Raw genomic sequence first — 13,744 nt, 5'->3', positions numbered from 1 at the left:
ATTGGATATTAGCCCTGTATAGGATTTAGGATTGGTAAAGATCTTTCCCCAATCTGTTGGTTGCCTTTTTGTCTTATTGACAGTGTCCTTTGCCTTACAGAAGCTTTTCAATTTTATGAGGTCCCATTTGTCAATTCTTGATCTTACAGCACAAGTCATTGGTGTACTGTTCAGGAATTTTCCCCTCTGTGCCCATATGTTCAAGGCTTTTCCGCACTTTCTCCTCTATACGTTTCAGTGTCTCTGGTTTTATGTGAAGGTCCTTGATCCACTTGGACTTGAGTTTTGTACTAGGGGATAAGAATGGATCAATTTGCATTCTTCTACATGATAATTGCCAGTTGAGCCAGCAACATTTGGTGAAAATGTTGTCTTTTCTCCACTGGATGATTTTAAGCTCCTTTGTCAAAGCTCAAGTGACCATAAGTGTATGGGTTCATTTCTGGGTCTTCAATTCTATTCCATTGATCTACTTGTCTGTCACTGTACTAGTACCATGCAATTTTTTTTAAAAGCACAATTGCTCTTTAGTACAGATTGAAGTCAGGGATGATGATTCCACCAGAGGTTCTTTTATTGTTGAGAATATTTTTTGCTATCCTAGGTTTTTTGTTATTCCAGATGAATTTGCAAATTGCCCTTTCTAACTCTGTGAAGAATTGAGTTGGAATTTTGATGGGGATTGCATTGAATCTGTAGAATGCTTTTGGCAAGACAACCATTTTTACTATATTAATCCTGCCAATCCATGAGCATGGGAGATCTTTTCATCTTGTGAGATCTCGAATTCTTTCTTTAGAGACTTGAGGTTCTTATAATACAGATCTTTCACTTCCTTAGTTAGAGTCACACCAAGGTATTTTATATTATTTGTGACTATTGTGAAGGGTGTTGTTTCCCTAATTTCTTTCTCAGTCTGTTTATCCTTTGTGTAGAGAAAGGCCACTGATTTGTTTGAGTTAATTTTTTTATCCAGTTACTGTGCTGAAGTTGTTTATCAGGTTTAGGAGTTCTCTGGTGGAATTTTTGGGGTCACTTATGTATACTATCATATCATCTGCAAATAGTGATATTTGACTTCTTCCTTTCCAATTTGTATCCCTTTGATCTCCTTTTGTTGTCGAATTGCTCTGGTTAGGACTTCAAGTACTATATTGAGTAGGTACAGAGAGAGTGGGCAGCCTTGTCTGGTCCCTGATTTTAGTGGGATTGCTTCAACTTTCTCTCCATTTAGTTTGATGTTGGCTACTCGTTTGCTGTATATTGCTTTTACTATGTTTAGGTATGGGCCTTGAATTCCTAATTTTTCCAAGACTTTTATCATGAAGGGGTGTTGGATTTTGTCAAATGCTTTCTCAGTATCTAATGAGATGATCATGAGTTTTTCTTCTTTGAGTTTGTTTATATACTGGATTATGTTGATGGATTTCCATATGTTGAACCATCCCTGCATCCCTGGGATGAGGCCTACTTGATCATCATAAATGATCATTTTGGTGTTTTCTTGGATTCAGTTTGAGAGAATCTTATTGAGTATTTTTGCATTGATATTCATAAAGGAAATTGGTCTGAAGTTCTCTTTCTTTGTTGGCTCTTTGTGTGGTTTAGGTATCAGAGTAATTGTGGCTTCACAGAATCAATTGGGTAGAGTACTTTTCTGTTTTTATTTTGTGGAATAGTTTAAGGATTATTGGTATTAGGTCTTCTTTGAAGGTCTGATAGAACTCTGCACTAAACCCACCTGGTCCTGGACTTTTTTTGGTTGGGAGACTAGTGATGACTGCATCTATTTCTTTAGGGGATATGGGACTGTTTAGATTGTTAATCTGATTTAACTTTGGTACCTGGTATCTGTCTAGAAAATTGTCCATTTCATCCAGGTTTTCCAGTTTTGTTGAGTATAGGCTTTTGTAGTAGAGTCTGATGATTTTTTTCATTTCCTCAGGTTCTGTTGTTGTGTCTCCCTTTTCATTTCTGATTTTGTTAATTAGGATACTGTCCCTGTGTCCTCTAGTGAGCCTAGCTAAGGGTTTATCTATCTTGTTGATTTTCTCAAAGAACCAGCTTCTGGTTTGGTTGATTCTTTGTGTAGTTTTTTTTGTTTCTAATTGGTTGATTTCAGCCCTGAGTTTGATTATTTCCTGACATCTACTCCTCTTGAGTGAATTTGCTTCCTTTTGTTCTAGAGCTTTTAGGTGTGCTACCAAGCTGCTAGTGTATGCTCTCTCTAGTTTCTTTTTGGAGGCCCTCAGAGCTATGAGTTTTCCTCTTTGTACTGCTTTCATTGTGTCCCATAAGTTTGGGTTTGTTGTAGCTTCATTTTCATTAAACTCTAAAAAGTCTTTAATTTCTTTCTTTATTTCTTCCTTGACCAAGTTATCGTTGAGTGAGTTTTGTTAAGCTTCCATGTGTATGTGGGATTTCTATTATTTATGTTCTTATTGAAGATCAGCCTTTGCCTGTGGTGATCTGAAAGGATGCATGGGATTATTTCAATCTTCTTGTATCTGCTGAGGCCTATTCTGTGACCGATTATATGGTTGATTCTGGAGAAGGTGCCATGAGGTGCTGAAAAGAAGATATTGTTTTAGGATAAAATGCTCTGTAGATATCTGTTAAATCCATTTGGTTCATAACTTCTGTTAGTTTCAATGTGTTTCTGTTTAGTTTCTGTTTCCAGGATCTGTCTATTGATGAGAGTGGGATGTTGAAATCTCCCACTATTATTGTGTGTGGTGCAATGTGTGCTTTTAGCTTTAATAAAGTTTCTTCTATGAATGTGGATGCCCTTGCATTTAGAGCATAGATGTTCAGAATTGAGAGTTCATCTCTGTAGATTTTACCTTTGATGAGTATAAAGTGTCCCTACTTGTCTTTTTGATAACTTTAGGTTGGAAGTCAATTTTATTTGATATTAGAATGGCTACTCCAGCTTGTTTCCTGGGACCACATGCTTGGAAAATTGTTTTCCAGCCTTTTACTCTCAGGTAATGTCTGTCTTTGTCACTGATGTGAGTTTCCTGTATGCAGCAAAATGTTGGGTCCTGTTTACATAACTAGTCTGTTAGTCTATGTCTTTTTATTGGGGAATTGAGTTCATTGATATTAAGAGATATTAAGGAAAAGTAATTTTTGCTTCCTGTTATTTTTGTTGTTAGAGTTGAATTCTGTTCATATGGCTATCTTCCTTTTGGTTTGTTGAAAGATTACTTGCTTTTTCTAGGATGTAGTTTCCCCTCTTTGTATTGAAGTTTTTCCTTTATTATCCTTTGTAGGGCTGGATTTCTGGAAAGATATTGTGTAAATATTGGTTTTCTCATGGAATACCTTGGTTTCTCCATCTATGGTAATTGAGAGTTTTGCTGGGTATAGTAGCCTGGGCTGGCATTTGTGTTCTCTTAGGGTCTGTATGACATCTGCCCAGGATCTTCTGGCTTTCATAGTCTCTTGTGAGAAGTCTGGTATAATTCTGATCTTTATATGTTACTTGACCTTTTCCCCTTACTGCTTTTAATATTCTTTCTTTGTTTTGTGCATTTGGTGTTTTGATTATTATGTGATGGGAGGAATTTCTTTTCTGGTCCAACCTATTTGGAGTTCTGTAGGCTTATTGTACGTTCATGGGCATCTCTTTCTTTAGGTTAGAGACTTTTTTTTCTATAATTTTGTTGAAGATATTTACTGGCCCTTTAGGTTGGAAATCTTCCTCTCATCTCTACTAATTATCCTTTGGTTTGGTCTTCTCATTGTGTCCTGGACTTCCTGGATGTTTGGGTTAGGGTCTTTTTGCATTTTGCATTTTCTTTGATTGTTGTGCCAATGTTTTCTATGGAATCTTCTGCACCTGAAATTCTCTCTTCCATCTCTTGTATTCTGTTACTGATACTCGTATCTAAGGTTCCTGATTTCTTTCCTAGGTTTTCTATCTCCAGAGTTTTCTCCCTTTGTGATTTCTTTATTGTTTCTACTTCCATTTTTCGATCCTGAATGGTTTTGTTCAATTCCTTCACCTGTTTGTTTGTGTTTTCCTGTAATGCTTCAAGGGATTTTTGTGTTTCCTCTTTAAGGGCTTCTACCTGTTTACCTGTGTTCTCCTGTATTTCTTTAAGGGAGTTATTTATGTCCTCCTTAATATCCTCTACCAGCATCATGAATTATGATTTTTAAATATGAATCTTGCTTCTCCGGTATGTTGGGGTATCCAGGACTTGCTGGGGTGGGAATACTGGGCTCTGATGATGCCAAGTAGTCTTGGTTTCTGTTGGTAACATTCTTGTGTTTGCCTCTTCCTATCTGGTAATCTCTGGTGTTAGATGTTCTTGCTGTCTCTGGCTGGTGTTTGTTCCTCCTGTGAGTCTGTAAGTCTGTGTCAGCACTCCTGGGAGACCAGCTCTCTCCTAGCAAGACCAGTTCACAGAGGGCTGTGGAACAGCCCCACCTCCTGGGTGCAGATGGAGGCAAGTAGGACCCTGTCCCAGCTGCTCTGCCACTTCTGAGGCCTGTGCACTCCTGACTGTTCTCCCCTTAGACAGTCTCTGGACAAAAAAATGAGATCTCACCTGATTCCTGGGGTCTGATTCTTCCTGGAGGCAAGCTCTCCCCTTGCAGGAAAGGTGCACAGTGGGCTGTGGAACAGCCCTACTTCCTGTGTGCAGATTTTGGTCTATAGTACTCTGTTCCAGATGCTCTGCCATTTCTATCACCTATGTGCTCCTGAGTGGTCCCACCATAGAGAGTCACTGGAGAGAAAATCGGGTGAATGTTTCTATAGAACTGCTCGGTGGGTTTTTTGTTGTTGTTGTTGTTTGTTTGTTTGTTTTGCTGTACTATTGCTATATTTCATATTTTTTTATTGTGCTTTTGCAATGGGACCAGGGCATATGGAGCTTGTTTGTTTATTTTGTCTGTTCAGATAAGCTGACTGGGAGTTTGGTCCTGTTTTGCTGTTAGCAGAACTTGGCTGATTTCAGATCACTTGCAAGGAGTTTACAGATCATTCCTTCAGAACTTCCTTAGCTAGGTTTTCTATTGTTGTGATGAAAGACCATACACAAAAGCAATTTGGGGATGAAAGGATTTATTTGGTTTATTCCATATCAGTGTTAATCATCAAAGGAAGATAGGAGATGAAATCAAACATGGCAGGGACCTGGAGGCAGAAGCTGATGCAGAGGCTATGGAGGGGTGCTGCTTACTGACTTGCTCATCATGGCCTGCTCAGCTTGCTTTCTTATAGAATCCAGGACCATCAGCACAGAGATGGCACCGTCCACAATAGGCTGGACCACCCCCCATCAATTACTAATTAATTAAGAACATGTCCTAAGGCTTGCCTATAGCCTGATCTTATGGAAGCATTTTCTTTCTTTCTTTTTTTAATTGGATATTTATTTCATTTACATTTCCAATGCTATCCCAAAAGTCCCCCACATGCTCCCCCACCCACTCCCCCACCCACCCACTCCCACTTCTTAGCCCTGGCGTTCCCCTGTATTGAGGCATATAAAGTTTACACGGCCAATGGGCCTCTCTTTCCACTGATGGCCAACTAGGCCATCTTCTGGTTCATATACAGATAGAGACATGAGCTCCAGTGGGGGTGGGGGTGTTAACTGGTTAGTTTATATTGTTGTTCCACCTATAGGATTGCAGATCCCTTTAGCTCCTTGGGTACTTTCTCTAGCTCCTCCATTGGGGGCCCTGTGATCCATCCAATAGCTGACTGTGAGCATTCACTTCTGTGTTTGCTAGGCCCTGGCATAGTCTCACATGAGAGAGCTATATCTGGGTCCTTTTAGCAAAATCTTGCTAGTGTATGCAATGGTGTCAGCGTTTGGAAGCTGATTATGGGATGGATCCCCGGATATGGCAGTCTCTAGATGGTCCATCCTTTTGTCTCAGTTCCAAACTTTGTCTCTGTAACTCCTTCCATGGGTGTTTTGCTCCCAATTCTAAGAAGGGGCAAAGTGTCCACACTTTGGTCTTCGTTCTTTTTGAGTTTCATGCTTTTAGCAAATGAGGATCCCTCTTTTCTTATGACTTTAGCTTGTGTTAAATTGATGTAAAACTATCATAGCACAGATGCTAAAGTGATGATTTTTTGATTTAGAGGCTCAGATGATGCCAATTTTATGGCTACTTGGGTGTCACTGGGGCCTTACAGTCAGTGTGTGAGATTGTCCTGTGAGGTACTGGGACAGGGGTGGTGTAGATTCAAGAATGTGTGGTACAGTATGTGGGCAAAATACTGGGGCGAGGTGTGGGAAGAGGGCAGGGCCAATGGGACTTAGTACAGAGATGTACTGTTGGCTACTGTGGTTGGGCTTAGAGAAAAGCAATGTAGGGTCTTAGGATCTTATCTAGAATGTTCCCATGTGCAGTTACTCCTCGGGCCTCTTCCATCCCTTTACTCTGTGTTCATGGCATGGGGTGAGAGGCTTTAGGGGATTCACTAAGAAATCTCACAAGTACAGAGTTCCTGGGCTTGAGTCAGGGGAAGGGTGCTGTCTGTTAAGAAATTGAGCATCAAGCTAAAGGGATCTGCAACCCTATAGGTGGAACAACATTATGAACTAACCAGTACCCCGGAGCTCTTGACTCTAGCTGCATATGTATCAAAAGATGGCCTAGTCAGCCATCACTGGAAAGAGAGGCCCTTTGGACTTGCAAACTTTATATGCCCCAGTACAGGGGAACGCCAGGGCCAAAAAGTGGGAGTGGGTGGGTAGGGGAGTGGGGGGGCGTATGGGGGACTTTTGGGATAGCATTGGAAATGTAAATGAGGAAAATACCTAATTAAAACAACAACAACAACAACAACAACAACAACAACAACAACAACAACACTACTAGAAAAATTTAGAAGAAAAAAAAAAGAAAGACCATGAATGTGACTCCTGGCTTGCCTCAGTTAGTTAGAGCAGAGCAAGGGACTAGAGTAGTTAAGCTTTTAGATTAAGTTCTTAGCTTCACTTTGAACTGACTTTTGTCTAAGATGCAAACTGCAGATCTGGGTTTCTCTTTTGTAGGTGGATATCCAGCCTTGCCACTACTATTCGTTAAATAGACTGTCTTTTCCCTAATGTATGTTTTTGGTTAATTGCCAATTCTGATGAATTGGCAGCTGTAGCTATGTGGGTTTACTTATGGGTTCTCTGTTCTGTTCCATTGCTCTACATGTCTTTTTATTCTAGGACCATGATGTCTTTGTTATTATAGTTCTATTGTATAGTTCGAAGTCTGGTATTGTGATACCACCAGCAATGTTCTTTCTTTTAAGAATTCTTTGGTATTTGTGACCTTTTCTGTTTCTATTTGAGTTTATAGATGTACTTGTATAATTCTGCAAACAGTGTCATTGGACCTTTGTTCGAGATTTGTATTAAATACAGTAGTACTTCTGACAATCCAGGAGCATAGGTGCTCCTTTCAGTATCTAGCACACCTGGTTTTTCTTGTATATGGGTCCTAGTTCATAATGTTTATATGTCTGCATGTTGGTGTGGTAGCAGGCATAGCCTTGAAACTAGAAAAGAGAACACAAGAGGGAGTGTGCATTTAGGAAGTGTGGAGCAAAATAGGTCACATGGAACTTGGATGTGGAAAGAGAGGTACAAGGAAGTGGGTGGACAGGGGGATGAAGGAGAGGAGGGGGAATCGGCAAAAACAGACTTCTCTGAAAAAATCTCACAGGAAAACATTTCCTAGTTAAAAATTTAAAACTCAAGCTGGGCATTGTGACACATGCCATTAATTGCAGCATTCAGGAGTGAGAAGCAGAGGCCAATAAGTCTACATAGTGAATTCTAGGACAGCCATGACTACACAGACAAACTCTGTCTTGAAAAAAAATTAAGTTTAAAAAAAATAAAATGACATGTAAAAGAGACCTACATAGATTGTTTCATTCTGAGAGTCACTTATGACTATTGTCTATCTTCATGACTGTTACCACCATGTATCTTATAGAGTTAAGCCATTATGCGGTGGATGCTACTCAAGATCTCATGGTTGCTATTGAAGTGAGAAAATATTTTGACAACTGTTCCTTTCATCTGCATTTCTGGCCCACAAGAAACAAACACTAGGGTCCTGCAAGACAACCCTGATACTTTCTTCATCAGTAAGGGGACACTAGTAAGTCCTGCATACTCAATCATTAAGTTCCCTCATGCACATCTTGTCAAGGAACTTTTATCACCAGCTTCAGTTCAGCCCAATTAAGAGTGAGTTTTGTTAATTAGTTGAACAGTCAGAGCCGCTGCTAATGATTCAGACAGCACAGTGAGTCCAAAATCTGTTAAGTGCACTCATATAAAAATACCAGCCCCATAAATCACTTCTCCCCTCAACGCTGTTTATATCATCCGACTCCACTTCCACACATACCCCTGAGGATATGTGGTATAAATTTATACAATCTTGCAGTTCTGTTGGCATGTCAACTCTTTCCTCCTGGGTCTGGAACAGACCTTCTGAAACAGGCAGGGATCTTATTTTTTGTTATAGGTTTGTAAGCAATAGGGAGATGATGGATAAAGAGTAAGAACTGACAACTCTTAAAGCAATAGTACAAGGCTTTCAAGTTAGACAGTTGAAGTTTTCTTAAAGAGGGTGCCAGAGATTACTTTTGCTAATAAAGGAGGCTCAGTGAAGTTTGAGAGTATCAGTTACTTTAAGTTTTCTGAATTCTACAAATTTACCTATTCTGTCTTGTTCATGGGGTGCAACTCTTTCCAAATCAGTAACCCCAACTCTCTCGCAAAACTGTTATGTGAGGCTGGAATTTAGCTTCCATTGTATTTAGAAACCCCTATGAATAGACCCAGCAAAGTCTGTGTAGGGATGCCTACCTAGCAGCTACAAGAAATAGTGCTTATGTAGAAAAAAAATCATGGTTCTTTGTTTATGTGTTTGGTCAAGGATCTAAGACTCCCCCAATTTCCCTCTCTCCTTTTCTTCTTCCCCCCATCTCTTTCTTTTTTCCTCTCATCTTTCCCATTTTCCCTTGCTCCATTATCGTATAAAAGTGCACATCCACATCCTGATATTACACACAGAAACACACACACACACACACACACACACACACACACACACACACACTGCCCTCATACCAGAACTTGACATGAACATATACACACATAAACACACAAAAATCATAGACAACAGACCAATTTTTGTATGCATACATACATACATACATACATACATACATACATACATACATATAACCCCCCCCCCCCCACATATGGGTTTTATTAGATTAGTTTACATGGTATGATGCAGTTGCTCCACACCAGAGAGGCTCAGAGTCTAATAGTTGCTTAGTCCATTAGGTAGTTCCAACCTGGTACTGAAGACCTGGAGGATCCCTGGAGAGCTTCTTGTCTTCATTCTATGTTGGGAGCCAGCCAGGCAAGCATGGTTCTAATATCAGTGCAGTGAAGGAATGCAACAGTGGCGGCAACAGAGTGGATGAACTTGTCAGCAGAGTGAAGGCAAGCAAGCCAAAGGGAGTTTCCTTCTATGCTTTTTAAAAATAGCATCTAGTATATGTCTCCTCACTTCAAATACTGAGATCAAGAACGTTCCTCATGGGAAAACCTAGCTGCTTGTATTTTTCTTGGTTCAGATCCAGGCAAGTTGACAACCACCATGCAGTTAACTAAAGTCATTTTGCTGTATGTTGTCTTTCTGAAGTTTATTCATTGTGCTTTATTGAAACTATAGATTATTTGACCTTCCATCTTCCTCTACTCTCCAGCCCCTGGGCACTATTGTTTCACTTTGAATCACAAGGGAGTGTGTGTGCTCTTGTCTCACTCTTGATTTTAGAAGAAATATGTTTCTTCTGTTCTTATTTCTTCAGGGCTCTATAATGAGGGGATGCTAATTTTTCTCAACCCCCTTGTCTTCATCTAGAGAGTTGATAATATCATATTTTGTCCTTGAGTCCATTTATGTGATGGAATACAATTTTTTATTTTTATGATTTAAATAATTTTTTTAATTTATTTTTTATTAGATATTTTCTTTATATACATTTCAAATGCTATCCCGAATGTTCCTTAAACCTTCCCTCTGCCCTGCTCCCCTACCCATCCACTCCCGCTTCTTGGCCCAGGCATTCCCCTGTATTGGGGCATATAAAGTTTGCAATACCAAGGGTCCTCTCTTCCCAGTGATGGCCGACTAGGCCATCCTCTGCTACATATGCAGCTAGAGACATGAGCTCTGGGGGTACTGCTTGTTCATATTGTTGTTCCACCTATAGGGTTGAAGACGCTTTCAGCTCCTTGGGTGCTTTCTCTAGTTTCTCCATTGGGGGCCCTGTGTTCCATCTTATAGATGACTGTGAGCATCCACTTCTGTATTTGCCAGGCACTGGCATAGCCTTATATGAGACAGCTATAACAGGATCCCTTCAGCAAAATCTTTCTGGCACTGTGCAATAGTGTCTGGGTTTGGTGGCTGATTATGATATGGATTCCTGGGTGGGGTAGTCTCTGGATAGTCCATCCTTTCATCTCAGCTCCAAACTTTGTCTCTGTAACTCCTTTCGTGGGTATTTTGTTCCCTATTCTAAAGAGGAATGAACTAACCACCCATTGGTCTTCCCTCTTCTTGATTTTCTTGTGTTTTGCAAATTGTGTCTTGGGTGTTCTATGTTTCTGGGCTAATATCCACTTATCAGTGAGTGCAATATCTAATGACTTCTTTTGTGAATGGGTTACCTCACTAAGAATGATATGCTCCAGAGACATCCATTTGTCCAAGAATTTCATAAATCCATTGTTTTTAATTGCTGATTAGTACTCCATTATGTAAATGTACCACATTTTCTATATTCATTCTTCTGTTGAGGGACATCTGGGTTCTTTCCAGCTTCTGGCTATTATAAATAAGGCTGTTATGAACATAGTGGAGCAGGTGTTCTTATTATCAGTTGGAACTTCTTGGTATATGCCCAGGAGAGGTATTGCTGGATCTTCTGGTAGTATTAAGTCCAATTTTCTGAGGAACCTCCAGACTGACTTCCAGAGTGGTTGTATAACCTTGCACTCCCACCAGCAGTGGAGGAGTGTTCCTCTTTCTCCACATCCTTGCCAGCATCTGCTGCCACCTGAATTTTTGATCTTAGCCATTCTGACTGGTGTGAGGTGGAATCTCAGGATTGTTTTGATTTGCATTTCCCTGATGATTATGGATGTTGAACATTTTTTCAGGTGCTTCTCAGCCATTTGGTATTCCTCAGGTGAGAATTCTTTGTTTAGCTCTGAACCCCATTTTTAATGGGGTTATTTGAATTTCTGGAGTCCAGCTTCTTGAGCTCTTTGTATATATTGGATATTAGTCCCCTATCAGGTTTAGAACTGGTAAAAATCCTTTCCCAATCTGTTGGTGGCCTTTTTGTCTTATTGACAGTGTCTTTTGCCTTACAGAAGCTTTACAATATTATGAGGTCCCATTTGTCAATTCTTGATCTTACAGCACAAGCCATTGCTGTTCTGTTTAGGAATTTTTCCCCTGTGCCCATATCTTCGAGGTTTTCCCCTACTTTCTCCTCTATTAATTTCAGTGTCTCTGGTCTTATGTGGAGGTCTTTGATCCACTTAGACTTGAGCTTCGTACAAGGAGATAAGAATGGATCAATTTGCATTCTTCTACATGATAGCTGCCAGTTCAACCAGCACCATTTGTTGAAAATGCTGTCTTTTTTCCACTGGATGGTTTTAGCTCCCTTGTCAAAGATTAAGTGACCATAGCTGGGTGGATTCATTTCTGGGTCTTCAATTCTATTCCATTGGTCTACCTGTCTATCACTGTACCAGTACCATGCAGTTTTTATCACAATTACTCTGTAGTACAGCTTAATGTCATGGTGATTCCACCAGAGGTTCTTTTACTGTTGAGAATAATTTTTACTCTCATAGGTTTTTAATTTTTCAGATGAATTTGCAAATTGCCCTTTCTATCTCAGTGAAGAATTGAGTTGGAATTTTGATGGGGATTGCAATGAATCTGTAGATTGCTTTCAGCAGGATAGTCATTTTTACTACATTAATCCTGCCAATCCATGAGCATGGGAGATCTTTCCATCTTCTGAGATCTTCTTCAATTTCTTTCTTCAGAGACTTGAAGTTCTTATCATACAGATCACAGATCTTTCACGTCCTTAGTTAGAGTCACGCCAAGGTATTTTATGTTATTTGTGACTATTGTGAAGGGTGTTTTCTCCCTAATTTCTTTCTCAGTCCGTTTATCGTTTGTGTAGAGAAAGGCCATTGATTTATTTGAGTTAATTTTATATCCACTACTGCACTGAAATTGTTTATCAGGTCTAGGGGTTCTCTGGTGAAATTTTTGGGGTCACTCATACATGCTATCATATCATCTGCAAATAGTGATATTTTGACTTCTTCCTTTCCAATTTGTATCCCCTTGATCTCCTTTTGTTGTCCAATTTCTTTGGCTAGAACTTCAAGTACTACATTTAATAGGTAGGGAGAAAGTGGGCATCCTTGTCTAGCCCCTGATTTTAGTGGGATTGCTTCTAGTTTCTCTCCATTTAGTTTGATGTTGGCTACTGGTTTGCTGTAGATTGCTTTTATTATGGTTAGGTATGGGCCTTGAATTCCTTATCTTTCCAAAACTTTTATCATGAATGGGTGTTGGATTTTGTCAAATGCTTTCTCAGCATCTAACGAGATGATCATGTGGTTTTTGTCTTTGAGTTTGTTTATACAGTGGATTACGTTAATGGATTTTCGTATATTAAACCATCCCTGCATCCCTGGGATGAAGCCTACTTGGTCATGATGGATGATCGTTTTGATGTGTTCTTGGATTCGGTTTGTGAGGATTTTATTGAGTATTTTTGCATTGATATTCATAAGGGAAATTGGTCTGAAGTTCTCTTTCTTTGTTGGGTCTTTGTCTGGTTTAGGTATCAGAGTAATTGTGGCTTCATAGAATGAATTGCGTAGGGTACCTTCTGTTTCTATTTTGTGGAATAGTTTGAGAAGAGTTGGAATTGGGTCTTCTTTGAAGATCTGATAGAACTCTGCACTAAACCCATCTTGCCATCTTGTCCTGGGCTTTTTTTTTTTTGGTTGGGAGACTAGTGATGACTGCTTCTATTTCTTTAGGGGAAATGGGACTGTTTAGATTGTTATTCTGATCCTGATTTAACTTTGATACCTGATATCTGTCTAGAAATTTGTCTATTTCATCCAAGTTTTCTAGTTTTGTTGAATATAGCCTTTTGTAGTAGAATCTGATGATGTTTTGGATTTCCTCAGGTTCTGTTGTTATGTCTCCCTTTTCATTTCTGATTTTGTTAATTAGGATACTGTCCCTGTGCCCTCTAGTTAGTCTGGCTAACGGTTTATCTATCTTGTTGATTTTCTCAAAGAACCAGCTTCTGGTTTGGTTGATTCTTTGAATAGTTCTTTTTGTTTCCACTTGGTTGATTTCAGCACTGAGTTTGATTATTTCTTGCCATTTACTCTTCTTGGGTGAATTTGCTTCCTTTAGTTCTAGAGCTTCTAGGTGTGCTGTCAGGCTGATAGTGTATGCTCTCTCTAGTTTCTTTTTGCAGGCACTCAGGGCAATGAATTTTCCTCTTAGGACTACCTTCATTGTGTCCCATAAGTTTGGGTATGTTGTGGCTTCATTTTCATTAAACTCTAAAAAATCTTTAATTGCTTTTTTTATTTCATCCTTGACCAAGGAATCATTG

Source organism: Mus caroli, unplaced genomic scaffold (genome assembly GCF_978045245.1).
Source record: "Mus caroli unplaced genomic scaffold, Mus_caroli_1 scaffold_20, whole genome shotgun sequence".
Lineage (NCBI taxonomy): Eukaryota > Metazoa > Chordata > Mammalia > Rodentia > Muridae > Mus > Mus caroli.
Note: the sequence above shows the minus strand (reverse complement) of the source record.